At 37.1% G+C, this 25,000-nt stretch overlaps 1 protein-coding gene across 1 annotated transcript in view; it reads left to right on the forward strand.

Annotated features, from left to right (window-relative positions):
• LOC122791334 (intelectin-1-like) overlaps positions 1-25,000 on the forward strand; it is a 349,205-nt gene that overhangs the window by 31,869 nt on the left and 292,336 nt on the right. The gene's annotated exons all lie outside the window — the stretch shown is intronic.

Genomic DNA, 25,000 nt, shown 5'->3' on the forward strand with positions numbered 1-25,000 from the left:
TGTATTGATTTAATACTAAAAAAATTGTTGCATTAAGGCTTATGTACTTGCATACATTTTTAAATGTTTATATCTGTTTTATTTCTGTGACTTTCCATATTGCAGCTCCAGGTTGATTACCCCTGTATTTTAACATGCGTTTTTGCTGAAATCATATGATAAAATTAAAATATAAAATACACCTGGCACACTGTCTTCAGCTGAACACAAAAGGCAAGCATTACTGTGGACAGGATGACAATTCACAAAACGCAGTCATGACAGATTTAAGTATCACTTCAGGAGAAACCAAATGTTGGAGTTTGTTATATAACTTAGTGGAACAGCACTGGAATAATAATTTATATTCCAACAAAATACATCTTGATCAAATGGAGGTCACAGCAGTGGGACTTCCCCTTTCCCCAAATCAGTGACCTAAAAAATTAGTTTCAAATTTCCATTCAGACAATATATTTTGCCCCAAATTAAATTTCAGTTAAAAATGTCTGTCAGCATAACAGAGCCAAACCAACATCATTGCTCAATAAATAACATGTATTGATATGATGATTTGTCATTTAACTGTTGTGCATGTATTTATATAAACCATGTTTTGAAATCAAGTATCAAATGAAGAATCTGTAATGGAAAGAAAGCAACATGCTTTGATTGCTTAGTTTTTTTGTGTTGTACTGCATTGTGCTGAGCTACATAGTGCTTTTTAGCCTTTGCTTCTATTGTTCTCCAGTTCAGTGCTTTGCATCATTATTATTTCAGTATGTAAGTATGTACTATACTGTGTTGTATGTCACAGAATACACTAGACTTTCATCCCAAGCAAAATGAGAAATGTTCTAAGAGACCAGAGTAATATAACCATGCACCCACAGCCTGTGTTCTTCATCTTCCACAACAAAAGCGTCTGTCTCGCATTCATCTTTAAGAATTTTTTAAAAGATATACATGACAAATACTGATGTCATAAACTCATCAAAATAACTTTCATTAAGTATAAAGTAACACGTTAAACATTCTGTGAGCTCCCAGTTTGAAGTTGTTAGTGTTATATTTTGTTCAATTATTATACATTATGCATGGTAGTGTTCAACATTCTGGACCTAAAAGGTTGAGAGGTATACTTGAAATCGCACAGAATTGTTTTGCCACTTAAATATAACCTGTACATGGGTTAATTACCATGATTAGACAATACCAGTTAATCTCTCATTTCTGCTAGAAGTCTGACTTCTAGATGAGGGTATATTTTGGCTACAAGCAGACAATGCATTGAAATTAAGGGAGCATATTGGAAAGAATATAAGCAAACCAGACATTGTCAGGCTGTATGTAGAAAATAACCCATATACTTCTAGTTAAAACACACTCTTACTTTTCACAGTCTAGGAGCTGCAAACACAGGCAATCACATTCCAGTTGTATCACTAAATTTACATGGACTGTCTCTCTCTCTGTCTTTTGCTCACACTCACAGACACACACACACACACACACACACACACACACACACACACACACACACACACACACACACACACACACACACACACACACACACATATGCACGCGCCTGCGCTCACACACAGACACATGCACACACATACATACTCACGCACGTGCACTCGCACACACACACACACACACACACACACACACACACACGCACACACGCACACACGAGTTTTATAACTGATGCTCAGGGCGCCCATTGTCACAAAGTACTGAAGCTGCCATATTTTCACTCTATGTCCACTGTCAAAACTTATTTAAATGAACTAACAATAAAAATCACCAGCTCTTCTACATACTTTCTGTTAAATACCTCAACTGATCAGCACTAATAAGTACCTATAATTCCCAACAAAAGTTTACATTTACTGATTTTGTTCAATTTTAAGGCAGATACGCACATACACACACACACACACACACACACACACACACACACACACACACACACACACACACACACACACACACACACACACACACACATGAAACATGCACACATTTGTATTTCATATATACTAATCTCTATATAGCAACATTTATGGCTATGTCTACACCTATATCAGTATTTAAATCTCTTTTGCTGTATATTGTTATCACAACAATGGACACTGATAAAGCAGTGCAATAAAAATGCATATTTGAGCAAAACTACAAGATGTTTTGTCACAGCTCTACTTGCATCATCAAACAATTAACACCACTATCCTTGTTTTGTTATGATCCAAAAAAGTCTTTAACTGCCTTAGCATAGTAAACAAACGTGCATCAGCTAAAGTCCATATAAAAAAAAAAACTTTAGCAACTAGCAATAAGTACAGTTATAAAATATTAACTCTAGGAGTGGATCACAGCTAAAGTGTGTGATTATAGCAAATGCATGGTAGGTACAATGTGGAGACACATCTTTGTTGATCTGCACACTTTCAGTGTTGCCATCCATAGTTTATGTAGTCCATCATAAGCCATTAAAGATTCTAACATTCCCCTAAAGTTGCTATATTTACATTACTTTCTAAAAAGTAAAGTAGAAGTTTTTACACTGCACACATGATTACAAGCCTAGCAATAAACTACATCTCCAGCCTCACACAGGGCAAAACTACTGATAGGCCAAAGAAGAGCCATAAAGACAATAGAGTTGACTATTGAGGATAAGAAATAAATGATGTATTGCTACTATTATGTAAAAAGCCCAAAATTTCCAGACCAAAGATATATAAAACTATTAAAATAGAAACTAGAGGAAAGAAAAATACTTCCACAAGAAAAACTGCCAGAAGCTTCAAATAAAAATTTGCGTTCATTAATGCAACAGATTTTTGAAAAACAGTATATAGATCAAGAAACTTTGATCTATTTGTAAAAAGAAGCATCTGAGAAAGTGTGAAAATATAAACAACAAAACACAGAGATATTTGAAAAATATAAAAAAAAGAAATTTGGACATTGGAAAGAAAGAGGTCTGATATGCTGCAAAGGAGAAAGTTAAGTTAATTAATATAGAGAGGGCAGCCCCAATATAATATTTGAAGAGAAATACAGGCAAAGGCATCCAGATATGGAAAAGTTCACAATAAAAAAATTAATATCACAAAGATGTAATGTGGAAAAGAAGATTAGTAAAGCAGAAGTTAAAGAAATAGAAGTTGAAGTTATGGAGAGCCTACAAAGTGAAGGATTTAATGTAGAAGGTCTAACACAGACTACATCACAGCATGATGGAGTGAGTCCTCAGAATAAGGAAAAGCAAGAAGATCAGGAGACATGAAGAAGAAATATGGACATGGGAAAGAAAAAGATATTTGATATGGTGTAATATTTATGCAAAGGAGAAAGCAAAACTAACCAATACAAAAAAGCATCATCAAGGATATTTGAAGAGAAATACAGGCAAAGGAATCTGGATATGGAAAACATTGTAATACTAAAAATAAGAAGACTAAGAGGAAAAGTAGAAAAGGAGATTAGTAATGGAGAAGTCAAAGACATAGAAATTGAGGTTATGGTGCACCTGCAAAGGGAAGGATTCAGTGTACAAAATCCAATACAGAAAGCAGCACAGCAGGACAAAACAATGGGTATCCAAATTAAGGGGAAACCAGTGAAACAGGAAGCAATTGTTCAGGTGCCATATCAGAATATTTTGGAGCCTTCCACAGGAAGCCAGTATAAATGTTCACTTGAAGATAGCAAGGAATAGACCAGGAAACTGTGGAAACTCTGATGCAGTTAATGTTGAGGAGTGATAGGCCAGTGAGTTCCCATATTACTGAGCAACAGATAGCACAGGATAAAATTGAAGAGAAGGTGACACAGGAACATACTATAGAACTTTCTATAGAACGCCAGCAGGAAACAGAAAACAGGGGATGTGTACTCAGTTTGGAAGAAAATGAGCTAAGAGAAGAGTTCAACAAAAAACACACACTGCACCAAATGATGAATTTCAGGTTGTCATCCAATAGAGGCTGTCCATTTCAAAAATCCACAAGTCTCAGCCATTCACTTCAACAGTTTATTAAAAAACACACAGCACAAAAGATATCGGATTAAGCACTTTCATCTCTTATCCAGAGACTTCATCAGAATCAAATACCTACAAGGCAAGTTCATTTAAATAATCAATCTATTGCACAAGCATCCACTTCATTGGTTAAGTATACAACTGATAAATTGTGCATTCACATTTAAAGTGCAAAAGCTCTGCTTATAAAACAACATGTCACATCCTTTCTATGCATTAATAATAATGAGCAATATATGTTTTTTGTTTTTAGTTTGAGGAAGCACATTTAAGTAACGGCATTAATGCATAGACAGGATGTGACATGTTGTTTTACAAGCAGAGCTTTTGCACTTTAATTGTGAATGCACAATTTATCAATTGTATACTTAACCAATAAAGTGGATGCTTGTGCAATAGGTTGATTATTTAAATGAACTTGCCTTGTAGGTATTTGATTCTGATGAAGTCTCTGGATAAGAGATGAAAGCGATTAATCCGATATTTTTTGCGCTGTGTGTTTTTTAATAAACTGTTGAAGCGAATGGCTGAGACTTGTGGATTTTTGAATTGGACAGCGTCTATTGGATGACTGCCTGAAATTCATCTAAGACAAGAGTTGCTTGATTTAATGGACATGGATAGATATATTAAGATCAATGAGAGAAATGGACTGCAGAAGGTCAATACAACCCAAAAAGTAAGAAGTCTGATAAAACAAATGAATGCGGTAATTAGGACTGTCCATAGAGATCCATGTGATATAATAGAAGTAAACAGGATATATTACTCTGCAGCTAAATTAATAAATGATTAAGTTCTACCACAAGAACATGGGGTAGTGATGGAAGGGAAGGGGAGAAATCAAATACCATCACTGAAATATCAAAGAGAGAAAACTATAAAGCAATTAAGACCAGAAGTGTCACTGTTAGAGTACAGAAGAGGGAATAGATCATCAAAAATAGTAAGAAGGATAGAAAGATAGATGTGATTAAAACAATGCACATTATTAGAATAGACCAGGATCTATCATGCACTATTGAAAATAAACTAAAAAGTTCAGCACAGGCAGAAAAACTTAGAAGATACACAGATAAATATAAGAAAAAAGTATGAAATAAGCAATTTATTGATGACCCAAGAAAGTTTTATAGAGAATTGGGAAATAAGGAAAAAGGAATTGAAAGACCACCAAAAAGAGGAAGTAGATACATTTTGGAGAAGTATCTATGAAGATCCTGTGGAACATAACAAAGATGCTAAATGGACAGAAGGAGTAAACAAAAGAATAAGAAGTTTAAAGGTGCAAGATATGAAATGAGATGAAGTAACAGCCAGAGAGATTGAAACAAAGTTAAGAAAAACTTTTAATTGATAAACCCCAGGCCCAGATGCAGTACCTAACATTTGGTTAAAAGTATTAACACCTTGGCACGAGGATTTAGCCATGGGTAAGAACTATTTATATGTGCACCCTGAACAGACACCAACCTCAGGCCCAGATGCAGTACTTAACTTTTGGTTAAAAGTATTAACATCTTTGCACGAGGATTTAGCCATGAGTAAGAACTATTTATATGTGCACCCTGAACTGACACCAACCTAGCTAACAACAGGAAAAACAATGCTCCTACTTAAAAGTGAACCTGCAATCTACCCTAAAAATTATAGACCAATAACTTGCCTTCCGACGACATATAAAGTACACATGGGAATTGACAGTGACAGAGTTTATAGTCATTTAGAAGAAAATTCAATTATGGCAGTAGAACAAAAGGGCAATAAAAGAAAGTCATATCAAAGAAAGGATCAACTGTTGTTAAATAAAGTTATAGTGGAGAACTGTAAAAAGGGGAAGAATCTAAGTATGGCATGGATTGACTACAAATAAGCATAGATAAAAGAGTGCTTAAAATGTATAATATACACCCTGCACTGAGTGACTGCATTACAGTAACCATGAAACAGTGCCAGATCACTTTGCTATTAAGCTATGATAAAGGACAGATTATTATCCCAGGGATAAAATTCAAAGGGAGATATTCCAGTGTGACTCTCTGTCACCATTGCTATTCTGCCTTGTCATTAATCCATTAAGCTGTTTACTTAACAGCTTAGGCCTTGGCTACAATGTGGCTCCTAAAAATAACAAAATCTAAAGACTTCTCATCTTCTCTTTCTCAGTGATTTAAATCTCTATAGCTCATCAGATGAGGAACTAAAGGCACAGCTGCAGGTTCTTAAAACTTTTTCAGATGATATTAGAATGTAATTTGGTCTTGATAAATGTGCAATAGCAACCTTTAAAGCAGGAAAACTTCAGCACCAGGGAAAACATCAGTTTGGGACAAGAATGTGATATAAAAGAACTTGAGCAAGAGGGAGTGTATAAATACTTGGAAATTGATGAAGGATCAGCAATAAAATATGAGTAAATGCAAAAAAAAAAAAAAAAAAACAAAACTCAGTAAGTAATACTTTAGAATACTTAAATTAATCCTGAGAATAGCGTTGACATCTAGGAACAAGATCCAAGCTATAAACCAATTTCCTCTTCCTGTCCTAACTTACAGTTTTGGCATGACTGACTGGTCCCAGAAAGTGCTGGATAGATTAGATATTAAAACAAGAAGGATGCTCCATGCTCACCTATAAAAATCAGTGTATAGCAAGATTTATATATTCCCTGTTCCGAAGGATGGATGGGCCTCCTTGAAATTGATTACATGTATAGATCTGCAATCGTGGGACTCCAAACATATCTACTAACCTCACAAGATGCAAATGTAGTGAAAGTTTTGAAACATGAGGAGAATAAATCTAAGATGACTTCTCTGCTTAATTTAGCAGAAGCTTATCGATGTCAAGCAGGAATGGAAATCAAACCAGAAATGGATAAAAATCAGGCAGCAACTGAATGTGCCAAAAAACAAAAGAAAGAATATAAGGTGAAGGGTCAAATGAGAAGGCAAGAAATGGGTAAAAAGCATAAATATTTGCAAGTGTAGAAAACTTCTGGAACAACCTCATATTGATCAGGAACGAATGCAGGAATGGTTAAGGAGAGGCAAATTCAAACCAAGAGATGAAAGGTTAATATTGGCAGCCCAAGATAGTGGGCAACATACATGCTGGTTTACAAAGTCCATTGAACATTTGGGAGAAACAGAATAATGTAGGTTTTGTAAAACAAAATTGGAAACAGTCACATACCTAGTTTCTGGTTACAACACACTAATGGCAGAAGGAATGCATACTGAAAGGCATAATAATGTGGCAAGACTGTTGCGCTGGGGATTGTGTAAACATTAGGGTATTGAAGTGGCTGAAAAACACTGGAAACATGAGCCACAAAGCATCATAGAAAATGATGAAGTTTATATCACATGGGATCACCCATTACCAACAGTTCAAAAGATAGATGCTAGAAAACTGGATATAGTGGTCCAAGAGAAGAAGACAAAAGTAGCATTAATCATTGAAATCACCACACCCAGTGACTACAGTGTTTTGCGTACATTGAGACACAAAAGTCATAAAATATCAGGAGCAATATGAAGAAGGTTACCCAGACAGTTCCAATAGTAGTAGGAGCAACTGTTTTTTTTTTTTTTTTAAAGAATCTACAGTCCTATTTAGATATATTACCAAGCCATGTAACCCTGTACAAATTGCAGAAAGAGTAATTAATGGGCACATTGTGGTTGCTGTGAAGAGCACTTCTGGCTGACATCAAGGATTGAAACCATACTAATTTCATGAATTTTAATTGCACTTTGACTTAGGAATAAGGTCCATTCCTGTCATGGTATTAGAAACCCAAACGGTATGGAGAAATTAAGAAAGGCAAAAAAAAAAAAAAAAAAAAAAATAGCCTTGAGCAGAATATGAGGTTACCAATCCAGTTATGTAGCTTCACTTTGAAGGTAGCAAGGATGCACATTGGTGGAAGAAAATGCCATTCCAATGTACTTTATTTCTCTGCTGATGAATGAATAGGTAGCTACTTTAACTGTGTATTTGATGAATAATTTATTCTTTGAAGGATTAGAAGGTTAAAAAGGGTTAGAGCTTCCATGGCTCAGAAGACTACACACACGTCATCACAGAGTAGTATCTAGGAGATGTGTATCTTCTAAAACAAACCAGCCTACTTAAAACAACCCCTAAACATACAGCTTTCCCTATTTTGGTTTGCAACTGCTAAATAAATTGCAAATAGTAAAATAAAGTAAAACAGAAATTAGATTCTCCATTCATTATAATGTCACAAAAACCACATTTATGCACTAAATACATATACAAAAGATACTGATATCCATGAAAATATGGCCCATCTAAAATAAGCCAGCCTAAATCCAAACCTACACTTACTTTTTAAAATACTATATAAACTAAAAGAATGAAACAAACATAATTTCACATTCACTACAATATAAAAATTAACTACACAGAAAATCCAAACCACCAACCCTAAAATCCACTCAGAAAATGTCATTATCGGCAAATATAGACCCAATTATAACAATCTAAACTCACTAAAAATTAAAAAGAGTAAAAAATAACAAAAATGTAAGATGAAAACATCCTTATGCAGGCAGTATTAAGCTACTTGAATACATCAAGCAAATTAAACGATACTTAAAAATTAATTAGTATGGCAATTTATTCTAGGATCCACGGTGGTGCAGCAGTAGCATTGTTGCCTCACAGCAAGAGGTTCTCCTGTTCGATTCTCAGCTGGAGTGCGGGGAGTGCCTTCTGTGTGGAGTCTGCATGTTCTCCCCGCGGTTGGGTGGGTATTCAAAAGACATGCGTAAATGGGCGTACCTTCTCTGAAGGTTGAAGGTCGAGCTGGCACCTTGGTGTTTGTGAAAATCTACTGCCAATCATTAGTGGACCGGAGTTCCGCTGTGGCAACCCCTAACCGGGAAAAGGCGAAAGACAAACAACAACAATCTGTAGGAGGAACCAGTTCAAAAAACTAGCTATAAATAAGAACTTGTGAAATCAGCTAAAATGTTATTCAGAGGCAAGTTAAGCACCTAATGTAGCTAACTGAAGACAGTGGGAAACACTGTTCTATCATAAAAAAATTAATATGTAGAATATGTGTAGGTCTGGTTTGCTTGTTTGCTTGATGCATGAAATCTTGAACTATAGCGCAAAGAAACTCAGTTTTTATCTTGTAGCTTTGACACTCTTTACAAAACTTTTTACTAAACTTCATGACAAGATATGTGATGTATCAGACACTGGACCCCACAATGATTATTATAACCTATCTCCAACAAAAATGTAAAAAACACACCTGCCCTGCACACTTGTTCATAAACCAAAATATACAAATGCAGTATAAAACGATACAGTGAACAACATTAAATTAAAATAAATATTCAAAATTTGGTTTTGTTAAAGGGAGATCATATCAACTTAACTTTTTAAATTGCTTTGAGAAGGTAACTGACACTGTGGGCAGTGATTACTCAGTGTACATGGACTGTCTGTCTTTAGGCAAGGCATCTGACAACATCCTTCATTCTGGTATTGTAGACGAGCTATGTGACCATAATCAAGACCAGTGTATGGTAAGATGGATAGCAAACTGGATGAAAGATTAAACCCACACAGTTAAAACAGCAGATACCACTTCAGAAAGCTAGAAAATAACTACTAGTGTACTTAAGAAATCAATGCTGGAACCCTTCTTCTTGGCATATACTTCTACAACCTTTAAACCATAAACCCAGACCTATGGTTGACAAATCTTGCTGATGATTGTAAACTGGGTATTATTGTCTGAACACCCCTTGATACAATGTCACCGCAGAAGCCACTAACCCTCATTGCTCAGTAGTGTACTAAAATGGGCTAAGATTAAATGTAAAAAGGTATAGTATTGTTGAAGTTGGGAAAAACACTCTCATTTCTGATTTACAATTTAGCAAGCACCACCACTGCAACTTAATACCATAATCAGGGATCTTGGTACCTGGGCTGACAACTTCCTAGGGATCTTGGTACCTGGATTGACAACTTCATTTCTTTTGACCACCATGTAGCATTAGATGTCAGGATATTTTATTTAGCCTAACTGATTGCTAAAGGTATCTCATCCACGTCAAAAACAGTAACTGTCATTTTGACATGTGCTCGTGTCTATCTATTGAAAGGTCTGGACTCATAATGCTGAATCCTAAAACACTGAAGGAAAAAAAAAGGCTGAAAATGTGGGAGAAGAGAGTCGAGCATCACTTTTCTTATTTAATCTTGTTTTTTACAAGTTGTGTGCACCACCCAAACTTATGCATACCAATTCTAGGATTGCCACACTTCAGAGAAATGTTATTCTGAGAAATGGCAATCTCAGACTTAAAGTCCTGATTGTTGATCATTCAGACTGCACATTCTGGTATTTAGCATTGTGACTTCCAACAGTTTAAATGGCAAACCCAACTACATAATCCTGCTTTGGTTTGTATGCATCCATACATATTACATAGTTAGAATGGACCCAGCAGTCCCCAGCTAAAAAAACTACCCCTCTAAAACCTTTTACTACCAAGGCAGACGAAGTCCTATACTTTTATTCAACCTCTTTCTATTAAATTTATATCTATGCCTTGCTTAGGACCCAAAAGTTATTGATCTCTTATATCTCTGCAAGGCAAACAGCTTCACAGATCTAAAGATGTGAATATCCACTAATATAAAAACAAAATGCAATGGAATGACAGATTTATTGTCTAATGTTTATCTCATTTCAGGAATAAATTGCCCATGTGATTCAGTTACTCCTGTCTTTACTCTATAGTCTCACAGCAACTGTCTAATCAATAAAAAGGGCCTGTTGCCATGGGTATGAACTTTCACACAATCTCCATTGCTGGCTAAGTCTACATGATCATTCTGAGGTAATGTAGCAATTACTTCATGTTCACTGAAAACCAACTAATTCTCAAGTAAACTGATAAGGTATGTGAGAGATATAGATATATTTGCACAATGTCACTGGAAGGCAAGCTCTCACATGAAAACACTTCTTATGACAATCAGGTTGTCAGTGGTACACACGGTGCACCCATTGCACATAGATCCACATATGCAAAGGCACTTAAATGCAACCTTCCTATACCCCAAAGACCTTCTAGATGAAGCATACATAACAAATGCCCTGAGCATGCCTAAGCACTTTCTTCTAAAATGACCCCCACTTCAACAGATACAGCCACATCTCATGGTACCTCTACTTCTAATAAGCACCCCGCTACAAATTAGTACTGGAATTAGGAATCTCGGTACATGGGTTAACAACTACATCTCTTTTAAACAGCATGTAGCATTAGTTAATCCAAGCCATCACACAACCTAACATTCTGGTCACTGAGACTCCATTGACTGACACACAGTTATCCCTCTCAACATGTGATTAAGGAGAAGGTCACGGTCATCTGCTTATCATGGGCCAGTAATCACTAGATGACATATATACTCACATCATCAGATCACAGGCATCAGAATATATCAAGTGAGATGTGAAGGAGATGGAATATGTGGCCCAGGATGGCATGTGCCTAGCATTGAGTAACATTCTACCTTCTCCAAGGATGATGCCACAATATGAAGAGAAGCTTACTGACTTTACTAATTGCCTTAGTTTCTGATGTAATTCTATGGGATGCAGTGTTTGCCAACATGAAAGGAGATCATTAAGAGACAACACTACTTTTACAGGAATGGTTTGCTCCACTCCCCACTATGCTTTCAAATACCAGCTAAAAAATTCTTCCTCCTATTGTGTTTATTTTATGCAATGACAAAATGGCAATCCTTCTGATATACCAAATCAAAGCCAAGAAGTCTAAAGGTATTACTGCTCAGTTCCTGGAGTTCTCCACTCCCTGCAAGCTTCATTACCCTAGAAAACACTGACATCTGTGCAGACACCGAGACATGGTATAAAGGCATGGAGAGAACCAAGGTATCGTATGGCTATAATGTCTTCCACACAATTAGACCAGATAGTGCACAGGCAGGAACTAAAGGTAGAGGTGTCTTGATTTACATCAAAAATACATATACCTCATGGCTGGTAAAACAAAACAATGCACTTGAGCTTCTCCAGGTTCAAATCACCATAGATGTAATCCCATACCATTTCCTTACAAGTTATAGGCCCCCCTCTATAGTTAAGCATACTGGGAACACCCACAACCCAACCTAATACTATATTCATGGGCAACATTAAATGTTAAAAGTATTTAATATGGTGTATTATTGGTATTTGTTGACTCCTTGAAGGCCTGTGTGCCGAGGCACTAGAGCTACTTTTATTAAACAAGTCTTTGGATTACTGGCTTGTGGGGTGATACAACTTTAAATAACCACTATAAACATGGATTTATATGCAACACCAAACATGTAGGCACAAATATTCCTGGAATTTATAAACACAAACTTCCTTGTTCAGACTGCCAATAAACTGACCAGAAATACAATCATACTGTAGCTAATCTTCACTAATATGGGAGAGTGCTGCATACACCCTAATGTTAAGTCCTGTGTGGTGAGGTCAGACCACATAACTGTCTCCATTTAAGTAAAAAATAAAACCTGGAACTCAAGCTAACACTGGAAAATACAGGAAGTACTCTAAAGCTAACTTCTTATCATTAAGGGATAACCACCCCCCACCAAACCCTGAGAAAACTTCTACTTATTTGGAACTGTTCACAGAAAACCTATACAAACAGCTGTACCCACCATGAATAAGTACAGAACTAACTTAAAAAAAAACATGCCACCCTTGGTCGAATCACAACATTAAAAGGCTGTATAAAAGAAGAAAATCATGGCAAAAATTTGGAGAAGTGCCATCCATCATGATAAAAGCACTCTCATCAAACAAAACAAACAACTGTGATGATAAATAGTCTACCATCACCAAATAATCTGCCCTCTCAGGACAAGGATAAATAAAAGGCACTCTTTACCTATGTCAGTATCCTCAATGGCAATACACACTTGTGTGCAGAGATCCTTATTAATGGAGCCACCTACAATGAGCCAGAATATTCAGTAAACACTCTGGCAGTCAAAGTCAGCTCTAACTTTACCCCCCCTCTCTTTCCAACCTTCCCTCAGGTAATACCACCGACTAAAACCCCCACTGTGATGCCCCTGCACTGGCCCAGTAATCAAAGAGCTTCAATCCTCACCACTGGCAAAAGTGAGGGACATACACAATGGGAGGATGACAAGTACACACATTAAAGTGCAACTTCCCTTAAAAGCACACAGAGAACACAGTCCGTCTAGGGCTGGTTTCTCCCTCTTTCTCCAGATCCCCAATAAGACTCCCCATTGGCAGGTTAAGATCTCAGTCAAGTGGCCAAGCTAAGACCTCCAGTACCCTCTCTGTCCAACCAGTCCAACCAATGCTTCATGTCCCTGCCCAAGTAGTTGACACACACACATAGACTTTGAGATTTGATTGATATACAAACACATACACACGCACACACACACACACACACACCACACACCTGGGAAAGGCTGGCACAGGTACACTAGCTATGCCCCCTTTTGCACAGACCATAAGGTAGTACCAGTTGCCACCTGCCACCCTTACATATCAGCTACTATAAGGCCCTTGCAAAGGGTGTCCAATCCTACTGTGTAATGTTACTATTAATAAAAATGGTAGTTATGACCAAGACTTGCAAGGCTATTTAGGAGTGGCCTGTACAGTGTCACCAAATAAATATGCAAGTACTCTAAGAGCTTAAATATGTCTCACAAATATCAGCCACAAAAATACATTTAAATATATTTAATAATAAATAATAAAAGAGCAAGACAATGCTCAGAAAACAAATGCAGTTATGTCAGAGTTCAAAAATCACAGGAAATATTTTAAAACAACATTTCAGGACAGTCTCAAATAAATGCAGAAAACATCTAAGCTAATCTTTACTATATTCATATCTATATTTAAAAGAAATTACTGTACCCTGGTTACTTGCTATTAGTAAGGCCAGTGCAGATGATGGTGATGATGGATCTTTCCAGGTCAAAGACAAAATACAAAAATGTTCACTCTCTCTCTCTCTCTCTGAGAGAGTTCTTAAATTATTAATAAACATTACTGCTCAGTTAGCTTGGATGATATCACTCTTTGTCACCTAACTTCAGTTCCCAGGCTAAACAGATACTAACAGAATGTTAACATCTCTGTGTGAGAAGTACATATCTCTCAGACGTTTGCAGAACTTGGAAGTCATAAAACAATAAATCGCTCTTACATTTGAAACCAAGTAATTACTTTTCTTTTCAGACAATAGAAAAACTTCTAGCTCTAGACATTGTGTCTACTTGCTGCATTGAAACTAACTTTTATAGCACATCGTAAAGTACTAAATTTCAACTTATTTTCTTGAAGTTTTGTAAGTTAATCTTCTATGCTCCAGCAGCGTATGCTGTGGTTACATTCTTGAAGTTCAGTACATAACATACATTTCTGTGTAAATCATATCAATATTCACAAATGACATAGAATTATTTACAAAATTTCAGATAGCTGGGCTGGCAGTGTCACACCTGCAACTATCATTATGGAATATGTCATCTCTAAAGTCAAGAGCACTACATCAGTGGTCCCCAACAATATCCTAGGCTGCCTCCTAAATAGCATGAATCACGACCTATTACACCCTCTGGAATCTCTATATAATCATAGCCTCCAAACTGGTTCATTGTCTCATGAATGGAAAACATTAGCAATCATCCATCTGCACAAAGGTGAGTGATCTATGGACCATGAAACTACAGACCCCTATGTCTAATTAGTCTCATATGCAAATCCATGGAAAGAATTGTCATGGAAATGATTGATAATGACATAGGAAACCTTCAGTCTCTGGATCCAACCCAGTTTGGGTTTGTCATGCCTACACTCGACCTGGTGGATTTATTTGAGAATTTCATCAAAACAATCGATGAGGGCAAAATGGTTCACATTGTCTACCCTGACCTAGTCAAAGTATATGACACAATACCCCACTCAGGCCTTGTTGACAAATGCATCCCTCGTGTCACCCACTGGATAGCCATCTAGTTCAAAGACAAGGACTCAGGAAGTTAAAATTGGGGAGTTTACCTCCACAAAGAGGCCAATTATCAGCAGAGTTCCTTAGTTATTGATCTTGAGACTGCTCTTTTTTGCCATTGACCTTTCTGACATCAAGGTCAACATCAAGGGACTCTGACTGACCAAATTTGCAGATAATTGCAAATTAGAAACAGTCATAGAATTCCCCATTGACACTAATGTTCTCATAGAAGGGCTGACACAGACAAATATCTGGTGTCAGAGCCAAGGACTAAAAACTAAATGCCAAGAAATGCATAATAGTATTATTTTGGGAAGTTGGCCACCCTTGGTAACCTCTGTATTGACAATACACCCCAAAGTCAACCCAGTAGTCACGGACTTAGGGATAACCATAATCTAGACTTTGACCATCACATGTGTATGATAGTAAGTAAAACACTCTATATTGTGCAATTTATTTATATAGGTATGACACGTAGGTCCAAAGAGGTTATTGTTCTACTGTGTTAGGTGACCATCACACTTAACGTTTAGTACAATGCTTGTTTGGATATGTACCTAACCAGGCACAAGTAACAGCTGGAACTTCCATAGAGGTTCATCACTAAAAGAATGCCTCAAAGCTGCATCTTTGAATGCTTTCTCCTACAGGCTATTGAAGGAAGATCTATGCCTGGCATACAAGGCATCTTTAGATCCCACTCTCATGGATCTCCTGTTTATTCACAAAACAAACTGCACCAGAATTATCCAATCTATAGACTTAAGTTTTGATTGTGATATAGTAGGACCTGCAGCAGAGACAGGTATGTATCCCAGATATGGGTTTGTGTTGATTCACCAAAGCCAGTTTCAGCAAATGCAAACAAAACTGAAACCAGTTTGCAAAGATTAAAATATTTCTTTTTGTTTGTTTGTTTACTTTTTGAAGGGGAGGGAGCAAATAACTCTGCAACCTCCATTTGAGTTTGCATAAGCGAAGATAAGGCAATCTTCACTATCAACAAAAGTGTTTTTGGCAAACTGGTTTTGGTCTCTTTGCTTTTGTCAAAACCACATTCAATGAGATGACATGCTTCCCCCAGAGACTACCTCTTATCTGGAACAGACTCCCCAACCATGTAAGCAGAGTTCTTCCCTAACCCAATTCAAGTGTAACTTGGACATACAGAAATTCACTGCTGGCTTGACAGCTATGTCTTTAATGGACACAGGCAGTATAAATAATTAATCTCCAAAGCCCTGTTTGTAAATGCTTCATTTGTCAAGCCCCTGCTTAATCTAGCTAGTGTACCAGAACTTGTCAGACATTTGGGATGCATGGCTGGGCTCAAAAAAGTCTCAGTGGTCATTAGTCAATTGTACACAAATGAACTTATTATATGTTTAATAGAGATGGTACCCTTGCATCCTTCAGAACAAGACTGGATAGGCATCTACAAATTCATTGAAATTTGGGACTTTTTATATATCTACAAATTCATCCCTGGCCTAGACCCTACTTAGCCTCTGTAGTAATAGGAGACACATAAAAATGGTGAGTAATGGCATGGTGCAAATCATCTCAAGGCTAAATTATCTTGCAATGTCTATGATTCTATTTACTCTTAAGTCACATAAAATTTGGAACAACGACTAAACCTAAAAGGAATCCAACCACAAAAAGGAAAAAGTTGTTATAATTAAATGAAGAAAGAAATAGACAGAGAAAAAAAGAAAGAAAGAAAAGAAGAACAGAGGTAATATTTAAAATATGAAAAAATATAAAATGAACAGAAAAGAACTGCAGACACAAAAATTGATCCTAGTGCAGAATGAAAAAAGACAGAACATTAAAATAATTACTAATTTCATGTTAACAATATAAAAGAATACAAAAGCATAAAGAACTATGCATCTTTTCACACCAATTAATACACACTTCCAGCCACATCCAAGCTAATAAAATTAAGCTCCCAATAATGACAATTTATACATACATGCATGCAGAAATGAAGACTCCTTATTGTTATATTCCACTAAAATCTGCAGCACTCATGAGCTTAAAGGAAGACAACCATAAATGCATAACATCGGTTGCTGGTAGAAGAAGACATTATCCTCATTTAGTGCGTCATTTAAGTACATTTGAATCTCTGTGTTGTTTATGTTCCTGCATTTTCCATTTCTTTTTCTTCACCTGTCCATCTCTGTGCTGAATACCTCTGCAGATTCCCTTTCTACCACCTGTTCTGATAGATTATTGGTCCACAACAGTCTCAGTGTACAAGTACTTTTAAGAATGATGTAGTAAATTAGTCTGTATAAATCTGCTGTTCTTAACCCTGTTACCCCACTGTATCCTTGTTCAGGATAACCCCTTCACATCTCACTCACATGGTCTTGTGCACCACTACCATGACGTCCATTTCTAGTGTATAATGAGATCAGTAGCTCTTATAAACCCTGTCAATTTCCTCTTTATCTTTTGAATGCATATTTTTGTCCTTTCTCTATAGTCCTTCCAGAAGACTGATGCCTGATATCCCTTTCTTCATAGGGCCTTCAGAACTGCACTCATTACTCAGTGTTCCTTGACCATGGTCTTGCAGACAGAAGCACTGCCACTCTGCTTTTGACTAGCCTTCTCTCCAGGGATGTATCTCAGAAACTTCTTCACTTTTTTCATTGCCAACTCACTCTGCTCCTGCTGGTCCATTACATGTATGATCAGCACTATCATATAATTTCTTCTAGTTTTCTTTCCCTCAGTTCCAGTCCCCAGCTATTATTCCACACCAGTTTATTATAGTCCAAGTGCATTACTCTGCATTTATCTGCACTGAACTTCAATATCAACTCTTTACTGTATTTCTAATGTCATTTCTTTCACTACACACCTCTATGACTTGTTCTTCTACCATGCAGCTATCAAGTTCTTCAGTCTTTCTCCTACTCATAAACCTTACCCCTCTAGTTTTTGTATATGCAACCTCTGTGAAGCTGACACAAGAGTCAAAGTTAGGTCAAAGTAGGTCATGCATACTGTTATTTCCTGTCATCGTACCCTGTATCCAAATCATAACAATGCCTTCTAGCCATGAAACAGAGCCGGTTGCTGTCCTAAATATTTTATCCCTCTTGGAAAGCTACTAGCCTTCTCCTCAGAATTCTTGTAACTTTTCCTATTACTACTTTTGAGCAAACAGGCCTGTAGGTCACTGGATTTCTCCTGCTGCTTCCTTGTACAAAAGTATCACACTTGCTGGCCTACAATCTTAAAGATCAAATGCAAAGATTTCTTTTTAATTTCTTCTTATTATAATTATGCCCACATCTTGTAACGTGGACTCTTGTACTCTAATGTGTAGTTTTTACTTTGTTACTACAGTAGAGCTAACCAGCTTTCTGGGAAGGCCTGGAGGTAGCTTCTGTAATTCTTCCTCCTCCTATGGTTAGCCAATTACTTTTTCACCCCCTTCTTCTCAATCATGGTGTCTGTTTCCTGCTTTCCACACTGTTTCCTGCTTCCACCTCAACATAGCACAAAGCTCTTGCATTCCTAGGTTTAGTTCGAGGCAAAATATTTACTTAGTACTCTGCATTTTTCTACTCTTCTGTGATCTATTCTCCAGCTTTGCTGAACCTGGTTAAGCCTGCCCTTCCTAACTTATTTTATGGTTTTGAAAAAACCTCTGTTGCATTTCTTGATCTTTACTGAAAACTCCATTTCAACTTTTTTTTTTTTTTTACAGAACATTTTTTCTGCACTACTAGATCTTTGTTCAGGCAACAGGTATCTGCTAACCATCAGTAATCCAAAGAAATATGCTGGAGTGGCGTTCTTCTACATGTCTCTTAATTCTGGAACATAATCCCAACACACTAAAAGAGATAGAAAAAGAGAATAAATTCAAAGTGCTACTTAAAGGGCATCTAAATCAAACATGTCTGTACTCTACCTATTTTCTGGACAACTCCCTTTCACCCCAACATTCACTGTACCAATAATGAACAACTTAATGTTATATACTCCTCCTCTAACCTCTTACTATGTGCAACATATAGCACTTCGTATACTCTACACCATCCAACTCCACTGCCCTTCTGTAACCTTATTTACTGTACAAGCCACTACTCCAGTAACATATTGCTTTCACTTACAGGCCTTTAACCAATGAGCATCGCTCAATATGTAAGGCTTCTAATATTTCTTATAATAGTACTCCTTCAGGTCTTCTCTCTTCTACTTTCCTTCACTTTAATCACTTTAATGTTGTTTTGGATTTTCTCCTAAGGATATACTTAATGTAAAACAGTAAATGTGCACATCAGCACTCAGCAACAATTAAGCAACTTTCAGCCACTCTGACCTATCTCCTTAACACATATTTCACAACACCTTCAACTAACACTCTCAATACCCTAGAACCAAACACATATTTGACCTATTATTAATCATAACCCACATTCTTCCTTCTTACTACCCAGGAAGTAATCCTGCACACTATCATTAACACCACACACACACACACACACACACACACACACACACACACACACACACACATCTCTAAAGAGCCACCTTAGTTTCACTACACAAATCCCAGCTTAATTTAACTTAACTATGACCCTACATAACATATTAACATCCTTAACCCTTATACTGCTTGCACATATTACCTCATTCTGCCACACTAAACCCATACTACCACCTCATCATGCCACTACTAACACTAACATTACTGATGCAACACCTTTAAACCTAAAGATTTACCCCCCCATCTTTCATATAGCTTACTTTCACCATATCCCATTCACCCCATTGTCAACACAACAAACTAACAAACCATTCATAACAGAACACTTGTATATTACTAACATCTTCCACACCATAGTGCAAATCACCTCTAAACTAGCCCTTTGTGAAGGTGTGCACCCAAACCCTGGCCCTAACAACCCCACCCACAACCCAACAATGCTAAACTCCACTCGCACTCTGGCACACCTCCCCAAAAAAGCCTATGACCTGCTTCTGCTTAACATAAATATTAAAAGCATAACAAACAAGATCTCAGAACTACATGCACACCTTTCCCTCTACTCTTCTGATATTGTCTTGCTCACAGAAACACGGCTAAAACCTGATACAACTTACAATGAAATAATTCCTCCTGGCTATAACTTACTGTGTAAAGACAGAGCAAACAAAAAGGTGGAGGCATTGCTATCTTACTGAAGAACCAATTAAACATTGAAATAGTGGACCTTTCATTACCTACATTACCAGCAGCAGCAGTTTTAATTACTAAACTACATTTGAATAGTAAAAAAGCCATAAACCTAATCGGCTGCTATCTTCCACCAGGTAACAATGTAAATACCATAGAAAATCTGCTTCACTGGGCCTCTACCTCACTACCTGAAGAAAATATAATACTAGGATTTCAATATTGATTGGCTAACATGCAACTCCTCTAATCCTACAAACTTCATCAACCTCCATGGGTTTTCACAACTTATCCAAGCCCCAACTAGAGTTGATAAAACAACAAAGAGGGAATCAATACTCGATTGGACATTGTCAAACAGACCAGACCAAATTAGTATTTCACGCTGTATCCCAGACAGCCAGTGACCATCTACCAACCTATCTAATCAGAAGTCAAACCTATATAGCAAAATCCACCACTTATCAACAAATACATAGTAAACAATCCTTTAATCCCAACAATTTTATTGCCACTCTCACAAGTTGCAACTGGCACCCCTTGAAAGCATTTAATCTAGATGACTCTTTATCCTACTTTAATTCAATATTAATTGACATACTAGACCACCATGCACCTCCCAGAATCATCAGAATTAAAGCTAACTATGACCCTGTTTATCCAAAGAGACTACATATCTACTACATAACAGGGACAAAGCCTGGGTAAACTGGAAGAAAACAAGCACCCCTATTGACAAACAAAAATATCTTAAGCTTAGAAATAAGGCAAAGAAAATGATTAAAGGAAACAAAACGAGCTACTACCACAGCATTCAAAATAGATTTAAAACTAATTCTAAACAATTATGGGCAACCATCAACAAAGTACTTCATCCCTGCCCCTCCAACCACTGATAGGCTCAACAAACACAGCAACTCAGTTCAACAAGTTGTTTACAGATTCCATCCTAGCACTAACTAACCCTCAAAAGCCTTCTACTGCTATCAAGTTACCCAAAAGCAATACTATTGAACAGAGCTTTTCACTGTAACCTGTCCCAGTCTCCACTATTAGAAAGATGCTTAATACACTAAAACCCACAACTCTGTCTGCAGATAGACTACCAGCTGAAATCTTAAAGATTGCTGCTAATGCAATTAGATATCCTGTAACAACTTTCAGTATTCACTCTATAGCTGAAAACCTAGTGTCTCACCTCTGGAAAATTTCCTACCTCACCCCACTCCACAAAGGAAGCATCTCCAAAGAACTAACCAACTACAGACCAATTGCCATACTCTTCCCCCTCCAAAATCCTTGAAAGGTATGTACACACACAAATCATGGCATTCCTAAACTCTCATAATCTACTGACAAATGCACAACATGGTTTTAAACCATCACATAGCACTACTACACGGGTCTATGTTATATAGTCAAAGTTTCAAAACTTAGAACTTCATATGTCGAATGACATATGAGAAAATTTGAACCATCGAATATATAACAAAAAAAAACTTACTTGAACACTCTGAGCAGGGGGGCAAGCCCCCCTGCACCCCCCACAACCCCCCCTACTTAAATATACCAACTCTGAGATCGCACATCAGTGCAGAAAAGGGAAATTTTCCCATTCTGTGCCGTACAGAGCCATTCTTTGTAACCTTCGAACTTTTGAAACTTCGATCATATGGTGTTGGCCATATGACATTCAAACTTTCAATTGTTCGATTATTTAATAGGGACCCTGCTACAGCCCTTATGTCTTTCACACAGACAGTCAACAAACAAAGGAACAATGGAAAATATGTCTCAGCTATATTCTTAGACCTTTCCAAGGCCTTTGACATGGTTAATCATGATAACTCATCAGCACTCTCTCAGAATTAAATCTAAGCTCACCCCCCCATTTCCTGGTTTATAAATTACCTAACAGGCAGACAGCAGGCAGTCAGATGACACCAGGAACTCTCTCCATTACCACCAGTCTCACTAGGTGTCCCAGAAGGTTCCATTCTTGCTGTTTTCTATTTTCACTAATGACCTTCATACTGCCACACTTCATGCTTCTGTCATCCAATATGCAGATGATTCCTCACTAATTTGTGTTTCTTCCTCCCGCCAGGCACTGCTACAATGAACACAATCCTCTTTTCTTGCTGTTGAAAGATGGCTCTCTGAATCACTACTATTAAATCCCAATAAAACTCAGCTTCTTATCTTCCCACACACACAGCATTCTGCTCATAACATTACATTCAACATCACCTCCAGTAATATCACCTTCTGTCAATCACACCAAACTGCAAGGGGTTGTAATCAACAGCAACATGAAATTTGACATACAAATATCCAATACCATAAAGAAAGTAGATAAAAACTTGCTATGCTATACAGAAACAAACAGTTCCTAACTGGTTCCACCAGAGTCACTAGTGCATGTACCCATCTCATCTCCACTCTTTTGTATGCCTCACCAATCTTCACCAACCTCAGGAAATCTGATCTTTCCAAGCTACGAGCATGTTATAATAAAAATTGTCAAATTTGAAAACAATACTCCTCATAGAACACACCACTGCACTCCCCTTAAAACACTTAATTGGCTGGAACTTCGCTATCTCATTCTTTACAATCAACTTATACTAACCCCACAAAATAACTGCTTCGCTACCCTGAAGAAAACCCTGCAAAACATACTACACCAAAACACCAAAACTAGAATCCTACAATCCAATCAAAATCTCCTATTAGATGTGACCAAAACCAATAATTCTGCAGGTACATTACTCTATAACAACACTACCGCCAAAGATTGGAACAATCTTCCCCCAACATCTCAGCCACAACTTCCATTGCTTCTTTCAAAAAGAATTTAAAATCCCACCTACAGCACTCATGGCTCTGTAACTGTGACAACCCTGATTAATCTTTTATACTTCCTACTCATCTATTACAAATTCCCACTCTGCCAGCACTTTGCTACCCCCACTAATGTACTTCTTCCCTTCTCTCTCCTACTTTTATTATATACTAACTATTATTATGTAAACAAAACTGTCAGATGTAAAGGTTATATACTGCATTAGGAGCTTTTCTCCCTGGGTCTCTGCCAAAAAAGGATCTGTGTCCAGTTGGACTTTCCTGGTAAACAAATGTAAAATAAATAAATAAAATAAATATCATGTAAGCATATTACATTTACTCTGCTGAACAAATGTTTTGACGACAGCACATAATATAAAATATGTTTTCTTTTAATGTCTATAATTTATGCTACATTTTTATATTTCACATAAAATATTTATGGAACTTTTATCCATGGGCCTCTGCTGAAAATAGGCGCTGCACATTTGGACAGTCCTGGGCGACAAAGTAAATAAATCAATCAATAAATTAAAATACATTTAAAAGGCTTGTGTCTTTCCAGTCCTGCATACCTTTGTTGCATTTCTTCTATTCCCCTTATACTGTAAATTTTCCACTTCAAAACAAAATCTCATTTTGCTGAATGGCATGTCTAATATGTTATCACAGTGTTACTTTCACATTCTTTTCTTGATGTATTAGACCTCTTATGTTTTTCACTACACCTCTAGTCCAGGCTCCCTGACTCATTTTTATGGTCTGTTTGCACCTTGTCTCCTAACTCTTCTTTGACTGCCTCTCCCATCTAAAGATTATTTACTTGCCTTACTTCCTGTACCAGCTTTGTATTCTTACCTATCCCCACTAAAATCTCCAGAGTGGTACTCATTGAGCAGGGCAATATCTAGAATATTATACCTTCTGATGGTGTCTTACTATGCATGACTCAAGTCATCTGGTCCAAAACTCTTGTAAAGTCTCACTCAGCACTGCATGTCAGAATCTCCAGATCTACTCCTGACAGAATCAAATCCTGCATGAGCATTACCCTGTTACTAGTTACCATACTCTAGTACAGTATGTCCCCTAGTGTCTCATCTAGTTACCATACTCTAGTACAGTATGTCCCCTAGTGTCTCATCTAGTTACCATATTCTAGTACAGTGTGTCTCATCTAGTTGCCATACTCTAGTACAGTATGTCCCCTAGTGTCTCATCTAGCTACCATATTCTAGTACAGTATGTCCCCTAGTATCTCATTCACCACCCTAGCTGTATCTGGGAATGATTATTATGACAGTTGTTCAACAATCTTCCTCCTCCACTTTTTAACTTCCAGTACACGTAACCAAGGACATGACTGTGACTGATCCCTTATCTCTGTCACCAGATCACATTTTTCTGTCTGTTCCTCCTCTTCTCACTGCTTCATATCAGATGTTCTGTTTTATGTACATTTCTACTCACCGTCCAAGTTACATGTTTATACCATTCTGTAAAATAAGGTTATACTATGAAACCTTCAATCATGTCCAGAAGAAACTAAACATTGGAGGAATACAGCTAGTCAAAACTTTGTTAAAGAAAATAAAAGCATTTTTGTACAGGCAACCCACCCCCGACTATCTATTTGAGGAACTACACCTCCCACACCATTATACTGAAAAAAAAAAATATATATATATATATATATATATATATATATGGATCTGGGACACTTGCTCGAAAAAGCAAGTGTCCGAATCCATATGTACCGATCACAGTTTAACGAAAGCGCTTTAATTGAAAAAGCACTTCCGTTAATCTGTG

This window comes from Protopterus annectens, chromosome 17.part0 (genome assembly GCF_019279795.1).
Source record: "Protopterus annectens isolate FY-2018-M chromosome 17.part0, PAN1.0, whole genome shotgun sequence".
Taxonomy (NCBI): domain Eukaryota; kingdom Metazoa; phylum Chordata; order Ceratodontiformes; family Protopteridae; genus Protopterus; species Protopterus annectens.